Consider the following 9,519-nt stretch of genomic DNA (forward strand, 5'->3'; position numbering starts at 1 on the left):
GTTTTCGTGTTGTTACTGACATTCTGTATGGCTATGTCTTGAAGTGAAATCATGGAGAATAGCATTGTCTGCAAGCTGTAGAGACGACGTTAATAGCATATAACGTGTGAAGAGGCCAAGCGTTGTAGAGAGCTCTCAGAGCATGGGTGTTCTTTTTAGTAAGGCTGCAGGCTGCAGGCAGAAGGATGAGAGAAATAAGCACCTTGAATTTTCATACAGATTATTTCCCTGGAGGGCTGATGAAAAAGTTCAGTAACGATGGTGAAATATTTATTTATGTGTATGCGCTACTACTTTGTATATCAACAGATACTGACTTCTGTTTACTTTTTTTTCTTTATAGATATGCAATGAAGGGACATTACATGGCAAATGGATGAAAGTATGTCTGTTTTCCTTCTTAAAAGTGAAATGTGCTTCTGAAGTTCCCTTGTTATCACATGTGCTTTGCTTGTCTGATTTTTCTGTAGAGAAGAGACCTTCATCCTGTGACTACTTTGCTTCCTGACCTCTCATGGTAGCTGCAGGCATGAAGCACTAACAGGAACACAGGGTCCTTAGACTTATTTTTTTTAATCTTTTATTTTATTTACTAAGCTTTTATTTTGAACTTCATCAGTCAGTGTATACTAAGGAGGGCATTTTAAAGGAAGCTGCAATTGAACCATATGAACTCATCTTCTTACTGGTTGGAAAACAGCTTATTTTGTAAGTCAGAGATCCAGAATTCTTTCAGATTCTCAAGTGTTCCAGTGGATATGATGCCCTTTAATTATTGATGTACAGCTGCAGGCTTTCATTACATGGTCTGATTTACTTTTTCCATAAAGTAAGAGCTCAGTATTTTAACTGTGCAAAAGTCAATACCTAGTTTAGAACATGAATTGGAAGAGACAGTATTTCACATCGGGTAACACTGTGCTGTCACTGTTTCCTTCCCTGCAACCCCTGTTTGGAAGCTCACTTCTCTTCAAGTTATGTTATGCTGAAGTGGAATCTTAATATAAGTTCTACTATATTCATTATTCATGTCCTTGTTGCTGCTTTGAGGCTAAGAAGGAAATGCATTTCTTCTCAAAAGAAGGTAAGGGCTAAGCTGAGAGTGAAGAAAACTGCTGATTCTTTTTTTCCTCTCCACGCACAACTTGGCAGAAATTGGATCCCTTCTGCTTAAAATCAGTCAGTCAGCAGCTATTAGAAAAGTTCTTTTAGTTTTTGTATGCTGTACACCTTGTGTACAGTTGTGTCATTTGTCCGTGGCAGCATCTGCAGCTATTTCATTCAGTGATTAGTTTTAGCAGAATAATACAGAAAATGGTGTACAACAGTTAAATGTGACGTGACATTAGGAGGGAAAAACCCTTTGTAACTTCAGTGTCCTTCACAAGGCTGGCATAGATAACATTCTGCCTGCTCCAGGGAGTGCTCTCTTCTGAAACACTTTATCTTCATTTGTATGTAAGGCTGTGTGATACACTTGTATTCTGTTAAACTGATCTATGTTCAGAGTTTATAGCAGGATAGGTAAGCAGGAATTTTATAAAGAAACTTCCTTAGGCATTGAGCTAATAAACTCTGATCACCTGCAAGAGGCTTTCTGAGAAATAGCAATTATAATATGGTGTTGCATTACTAATTTTTCTGTGGTTGCTTTGTTCCTGATTTGCCTACAGTAGGCAGGACTTGGCACTTCAGCGAGTTTATAGTGCTTTAGGAAACATGCATTACATACTTTAATTACATAGACACGTTTTACATATGGACTTGTATTACTCACTTCCACCATTCTGTTTTCAGAGAAACTGGTGAGATCCAGAAGCTCACTAGATCTCTGTACTTTTTTGTTACAATAATGTCTGGATTCTCAGTTCCCATTTAGTTGTGATGGCAGTGCAGTGTTTGGGAAGCATGCAGCCAGCTGACTTGTTCTTCTCAATCTGTGTTTTGTCTCACGGTGGTCGTGTTTTTACCTTTGTATAATCAGTAGTCTTCATTAGGGAGGAAGTCTTGTGAAGGAAATGTTGGTCACTGTCAGTGAGTCGCTCTGCAGCTCTTGCAGCCCACCCAGCATGCCTTTTGCAGCTCAGCTTGTTGCCAAGGCATTCAAAAAGAGCCGAGTTGGGTGCTAAGTTGTAAATGAAGCTGCATGTTTCAGTTGGGACCTTGTGCTGTATCTTGCTGTTGATAATAAATATTGAAAGCTTGGCCTAAGGCAGTACAAGACTGTGCTGCTTCTCCTTTAGCGTGTTAAGGTTACAGGTCACCAAGGGCAATATCAGAATGAAGCTTTGCTTTAGCAAGCTGTGGTGGTGGCCCCGCACGGCCTCCTGCACGATCCGCCTCCTGCCTTTCCTGTTGGCCATACCTGCCTATTCCGTCATTTCGTTGGCTGCCGCCGCCGCCTGTTATAAGCATGCCCCGCCTCCGACCCTTCTTCCGAGAGAGCCCCGCCCGCCCCTTCGCCTCTGCTGAGCCAATTGGCTGCCCTGGCCGTCACTTAAAGCTTGGGCGGAGGGGCAATTAGGCGAACGAGGTTATGTGGGGTGTCTGCTCTGCGCGTGTGCGGTCCGAGTGAGGTGAGTCAGGGTAACAGGCGTGCTGAGGCCTGACGCCACTCGGTGCGACGGACAGCAGCTAGGGTGTGCGTCACGTGACCAGGGGAGCCGGCTGTACGGGGCTGAGGAAACACAGGTCCTCGCGGGGCTGGGCGGTGGGTCTGGTGCGTTATTGGGGCGCGGGAGTCACGCAGGGCCAGGAAGGGAATCCAAGGCGTCCTGCTGGAGCTGCGGGTGCAGGACGTGTTCTGGGGGCTCCGTGGGGCTGGGAAGGGGGTGGAGAAGGCACTGGGGCCGGGGGGTCACGGGCCTGTTTTGCGGGGTATTCCCCTGGGACTCGGGAGAAGGGGCAGCGGTATCCGTGCCTGATGGGGCCGTTCTTCCCCCGAATTCCGCCTCCTCCCTTTTGTTCCCCTCTCGCAGACCGTGGCCTCTCCTCTTTACCTCACGCTGGTGCGGGGCGAGGCCTCGGAGATGACTCAGAGACGGAGCCGGGGGGGAGCGCGGCCGGGATCCCCACAGCGGGGCTGAGGGTTCCGGGGAAGGCGTCGGAGACCGAGGAGGTGGAGGAGAATGGTGCGGCCCAAGTGCCGCTGCCAGGGGTGTCCCTGGGGGGCCCCTCACTGCTGCAGCAGTGGCTGGGGATGGGCGAGGGGTGGCCGTGGGGTGCGATGGCTGAGGTGCTGGGACGTGGTTTCAGTGCAGCTGCGCGGCTGCTGGAAGGCCTGGGGGGGCCTCTGGGCTGAGCTCGAGCTGGGGCAGTTGCTACCACGCGCTGCCTGTGCCTGATGCGCCGTGACCTGCACGCCGTGTCTGCCGCCGTGGCCACCATCACCGCTGCCACCTGCTGCCTGGCATCCGCGGGGAGCTGTGAGAGGGGAACGCCAGCGGAGTGGTGTTGGCAGCCACAGGGAGCTCCTGGCGTCGTCGTTGCAGTGTTGCTGTCACTGACCTCCAGCACCGTGTCCGATGGACTTGGGGGTTGTGGTTGTCGCTGATGGCGTTCTCACTGTCGCTGCGTTTCCAGTGCTGTGTCCCCTTGAGCTGATGCTGCCATCGGCTGTGCCCCTGTGCTCAGTCTTAGGGGAGTGGTTTTGTGAAGAGCACAGTGGGATTGCTTTCATAAAGATTCTGGATCTCGGTTTCCTGCCCATATCCAAATTAGAATGAAAAACAGTATTAAGATTCATCTTTTGAGAAAGAACCTCTGAGCACTTGTAGCTGGCAGTGCTTTGATATTCTAGTTAACTAGAATAAAGCTGGGTGATGCTGACTGATAGCATCAGTTGTGAGCATGCTCTACAGAAAGCTTCCTTTTGTGGGAGTGAGGAAACAAAATGTGTGGGGTTATTATGGGGTTACTGGAGTCTAGGATTCTAGAGTCTGAGGATTGTATGAGGATGCTACGAGGATACTAGCTCCTGTGAGTGCAAGTTCTGTTATTTCAGATCCTGTGATTGTTTCCCAGTTCTAGATTATTTGATTCTGTGATGATTCTGGGCTTCAAATGTGTGGTGATTCTGATTCCTCACTAAAAGTAGAGACTCCCAGATTTGTAGCTACGCAATACAATTCATTTCCATATCCACCCCTTTGCATACCGTGTGGCATAGTTCTGTGTGCCTGACGCAAACCCAAGCAAAATCAATTTCTGTAGGTTATTAAAAAAAATAATAATGAAAATAAAATCTTTGCTGTTGTTTCTGCTCCCTGTTCCATTTATTTACATTCTGCCTTACTTTGTATGTGACAGATAATACCTTTTTTCCCTTTCATCCTTGATGGCTCCTGATGGTCCCTTGTTTCTCAATTATAATGGGCTCTCAGTGTCATGAGCCCATTTATATAAGAATTTGGGAGTGGCTTTCACTCCATGAATCTTGTAATAGTTAGTGTCCCTAGTTGCTATCATGCGGACTTCACCAATTTATAACAGATACAGCTACAATATATACTTCTAAGGGGGAAGCAGGAACGTATTTGTTGATGAGCATAGATATGCTGTAGTAGATATAACAGTGACTTAACAAGACTGGAGATGGCTGGATGCACTTGGTTATTTTCCACATAGAGGGCAAGGTTACACACACACCTAGAGGATGCTCTCCTGCTGTGTCATGAGGATCAGAGCCAAGCCCATTGCTGTGTGAACTCTTCAAACCACAGAGGTAAGGTTCCTCAGCACAGCTGGATCCACTCCTAGTCCTAGACGCGTTCAGGAGTTTGTGTCTCGGGGATCCTATGTGCACAAAGATATAACATATAATCTGTATAATGGACTATTTGCATGTGAGGAGGGAATTTATAATCGTGCAGATGTTCAGCCACTGTTCTGTGGCAAATGGTTGGACTGTGCAGCCATCTCTGAGGCAATCTACAGGAAGTATCTTTCACCTCTGCCATGTTCCTCTGCAGTTGGGATAGTGGAAAATGCACTAGCTAAATCAATTACAGCACACCCACTTCTGGAATGTTTCTGAACTTCTTATCTTAAAGCAATGGTTACCTGCTACAGCCGCTGTGAGAGGTGGGCTGTGCTTATTTAATTCCCTCCACGACCCATCACTTTTTGACAGGCCATATTGGATTGTTCCAAGCTGTAGTAGTTGACTTAAAACTCCTGCATCCAATAAATCATTAATTGTCCTGGATATCTCTTCATGCCCCCCCCCAGGGTCCTATATTGTTTCATTGTCACTACTTCAGTTGCAGAAGGAATCTGCACAGCAGGCATTTTTACTTTTCCCACTAAAATTGTCGGACCACTAATGCAATTCTTTATTCCAAATTGGTGCGGACTGCTGCAAAGATTCAAGGTGAGTCCTTTTGGAATACCTATCCCTATGATGTTTTCTGGGACAGGGACAATTGTGACAGGATACAGTTACTTCGAGAGGTTTCCTGTTTTCATTTCTATTTGTGTTTCACAGGTTGCATTTGTTTCCCTCCCAACCCTATTACTGGTTGTCCTTCAGATTTCTCGGGGTTCCCATATACTAAGGAGGCCTCTGCTCCGGGGTCGTTTGAGGCTCTGCAGTTTTTTTGGAAAAACTGTGAGGACCAGTTTTTCCAAAATATCTCCTCCCAGGGATACAAATTGGAATATGGTTCCCAATCCTTCTCCCTCACAACAGCCAAACCACTCGCATCGGGTGCTCTGCAAATAGGTAAGACGTCCCATTGAGTGCAGTAGGTGGAATTGTTCCCTGGTCTTTTGCTTTAGAATTTGGCACCTTCCTGCTAGGATTTATTTAACCTTCTGTGTTTATGTGTTCTCTGTAATTCAGGAAGTGGAAAACCATCAATCTTATCATGAGAAATCCTGTCTCTTAAGAAAGCTGTAAACAATTCTTTTGAAGAAATCCTATTTTCACTGCCTTTCTGCTCTTCCCTCTTGTCCATTCTCCCCTGCCATCTCCTTCTTTCCCCTCCCCCATCGGCTCTGCTCCTCTTACCTGTATCCTTTCTTCAGTTCTGCCCTCTTTGTCCTCCCCTCTCATTCATCACACTTCTGTTCTTCTGTCTTACAATTTCCTTTCAACTTTGTGGTAGGCTGCCAGGAGATTCTGTCAGCGGCCTGGAGCAGGGACAGCACAGGGACAGGGGACAGAAGGGCACAGGAGAGGGACAGGCAGAGACAGGATAGGGAAAAATCTAGGGTAGGGTCAAGAGTTGGCTTGGCAGATGCTGCTAGTGAGCTGTGTCTGCAGGGGCAGCACAAGTGCTGCTCTGCTCCTAGATTTGACAGAATGGAATGTAGGTTGGCACAGATGGCAGAGTTAACTGGGTCTGTCGTTTTCTGAAGATCTTCAATCAGTTCATGGAGTTGAAGCAATTCAAACATCTCCTTATTGCTCCTGAAAAAGATTTTGCATAAGAAAAGTTTGGTCACTGAAAATCAATGAGTTACAACAATATAGGAAAGACACTACAGAAAATGACTTACTGTATGAGGAAAAATTTGCATCACTTTGGGAGTTTTGTATAATTCTGTCTCCCAGCTGAAAGTTCTCAAGGGACAGAGAGAAAAATCTTGGCAGAAATCATCAGGTACTTGAGTAAGTGCACCATATAATGAAAACCTAAGGACAGGGTGGGAGGGGATTTCCCCAATGAAAAGTACGAATTCAGAAATGGGAGACGTTCATAAAACCCAGAATGATACCAAGGCAAATGTAACAATGGCATGCTACAAAACCAGTGACAAAAAGAAAGAATTCACGTTCAGGACTATTTCAAAGTCCAGTTAAAAAGATTCACTGCACTGGCTGTAAGATCATCTTTATTAAAAGCAACAATTAAAAACAATCTGGATTTCTGGGCTAACTTTTCTTTTAGTTTACTTCCAGTGACAGCTGTGATTCAAACCAGGGTATTTCACAGGAAAACACTGCTTTCCCAGAGTTCAGATTTGTTCCTAAGAAAACCCAACAAATCCCAGAGCTCTGTAAATAATGAACTCTAAGGGAATGTATGGGAACTGCTGAGTCACAGCCTGATCCTCTGATTGATCACCTGAGGTGAGCCATGAGTCAGCCAGCGGAGCACAGGTGAAGGCAATTCACCTGTGCTGCCAGAAGGGGTGGAGCCTGGCTCCACCCCTCCTAGACCTATTTAAGAGCTGGCTACTAGAGGGGAAGGATCTCTTCTGGAGATCACCTCTCTTGGTGTTTTGTGGTGAGCCCAGCCGAAGGGTAAGCTCTTCCACTTATTGTCTTTTTGTTATCGTTGTCTACTTTGCCTAACTCTCTTGATTATATTGTGATTATAACATCTTGATATCTATTGATTATACAGGGAAACAACAGCTGAGCTCATGTACCTGCTTTGGGAAACAAAACAATCCCATTAGATAACGTGCCCCTGAAACCCAGCAGCACGTTTCCACTGACATAATAAAGATCTCTGTTACAATCAACCAATTACCAATAAGCAATGAAAACCTCTGTTCTAAAGTTTAACAATCCCCCAAAAGCCTGAACTGCCTCATGGCTGCAAATTGTGTTTTATCTGGAAAATGTCAGTATTGTCCATCTCCACTGTCACAATATGCAAGAGCAAAAGCCCAGAGGTTTTTATCAAGTAAAATGTTTGTCACAGACACGAAACTGCTAACAAAGAACATCCAGCATTGTCCGCACACTGGAGCAAGCAAACAGCAAAGCAGAGGTTTTGAAGAAGGAGAAAGAGAAAGGTTCCCACGTGTACTGATCTCTACAGTAACCAACAGAATAATGGCAAGAAGGGATTATAGCAGAGAGGTGCTGCTATACACCTAGGAGCTTCTCCATGTTTGGAGTGTCCAGCCTGGAGTTGTGTAGCAAGGCAGAGCAATGATGGAGAAAGAACTGGTTTCTGCAGGCTGCCAGGAAGGGCCGTAAGGGACCTGCAAAAGCAAAGGGCATTGAAATGGCTCCACATAAGTTGGGGCAGAACAAAGTAGACTGGTAACTTGTGCAGTGGGTTTTATCTTGTACCCTAATCTGGGTTTCTAGAAGATGATCAAACTAGCTTACGTGGCTTAGGAGCCAGGGACGGTTTGTGCTTGGAAGTGGCTTAGGAGCCAGGGACGGTTTGTGCTTGGAAGTGGCTTAGAAGCCAGGGACGGTTTGTGCTTGGAATGACTGTAGCATAGATTGTGTCTAAGCAACGGTGCTTGGTACATGGGTTTATGGAATGTTCGCTTTTGTTCCTTCAATATGCCTGTCTGATCACTGTACCCTAGGTATGTGATTTATAGAGTTGTTTATAACCGTGGTTTCGGGTTCTGTATCTATATAAGGTTTGCTGTATTTACAATAAACGAAGCTGTTCACTCATATTGAGTTGGTGCGCTTCCCCAGGTTTATCAGCAGGTTTCCCTGGCCAAGTGGGTTTATTCCCGACAAACTTGTGGCTTCTGAGGGCTTCATATGCAACTATGAGAACAGTGGAATAACTGTGTTGGTTCTGGGCACATGGTGCACAACTCAGGTGGAACTAGGAATGGTGTGGCATTGGCTGCACCTACAAAGGACCCAGTACCATCCTTCTGATGCGGAGTGCATCTCACCAAGCATGACACCATACACGGAAGGCAACAGTATTGTGGGCAATTCCTAGCTGGCACTGTCAGATGCACAAACTGACCAACAGCGAATGCCTTCAGTGCAGAAGTGGCCTGCAGGGTGTGTACCAAAAGCCATCCTGAACACATTCCTGCCTGTCAGTAAGTCCCCAGAGATATAGTCAGCAATTAAAGAGCCAAATCAAAGTGACAGAAAGCATATCGTAGGTTTACAGTCCAGCTTGTGTCCAGCATTAGAGGTATGTTTTGTCAGAGCAGTCCAATGCTTTGATCAATTAGTGCTACAGAACAGAAGCAGACAGTGACTTGTGTGTGGGCAATTGATTCTACCAAAGAGAAAAGCACTGCAGAAAGCCTTATCTCCAGCTACTGAGAAATCAATTCCCAGTCCTATGTCCATTCAATTAGGCATTGCTTGTCCATCCCCAAGAAGGATCCTGTACGAGAAGCAACATGGCAAAATGTGACCCTCTCCTAATGTTAATCCTTCCAAACTGAGGCATCCAGCATCTCAAAACAGCTGCTTGCCAGATGCACTGCTGGTGGAATTCTTCTTCCAAGTCATGCCAGATAGCACCAATCCTGCTCAGGTTTCATGTTACAGATGTCTGTTTCTTAATTACTTTATTTCCAAGCAAAGCTATGAGGAATTTAAGGAAATGTTTCCTGCCACTTAACTCGCTACATAAAAACATCTCATAACTCAATGCTAGGGTTGCTGACAGTGAGAAGGATAGATGCGCAGTTGAGCAACTTATACACCAAAGAAAACTCAAAACCTTCACAATCTCTCAAAAATACTACTTTACACTCCGCAATAGGACATTTTCTCCACAAAGGTCCAGTTTTCACACAAAAAATACGACAGTTGCTCTCCAATAGAAGACATTCTTTCCC

At 45.6% G+C, this 9,519-nt stretch overlaps 1 long non-coding RNA gene across 1 annotated transcript; it reads right to left on the reverse strand.

Moving 5' to 3' along the window:
* Positions 1–3,592: 3,592 nt before the first annotated feature.
* LOC128072294 (uncharacterized) lies at positions 3,593–6,125 on the reverse strand. The gene is made up of 3 exons (XR_008202199.1): positions 6,011–6,125; positions 4,648–4,794; positions 3,593–3,701 (listed from the first exon to the last, which is right to left on the reverse strand). It is a non-coding gene; the product is annotated as an uncharacterized LOC128072294 (long non-coding RNA).
* Positions 6,126–9,519: the final 3,394 nt, after the last annotated feature.

This window comes from Tympanuchus pallidicinctus, unplaced genomic scaffold (assembly GCF_026119805.1).
Source record: "Tympanuchus pallidicinctus isolate F22 unplaced genomic scaffold, pur_lepc_1.0 scaffold7, whole genome shotgun sequence".
Classification (NCBI taxonomy): Eukaryota; Metazoa; Chordata; class Aves; order Galliformes; family Phasianidae; genus Tympanuchus; species Tympanuchus pallidicinctus.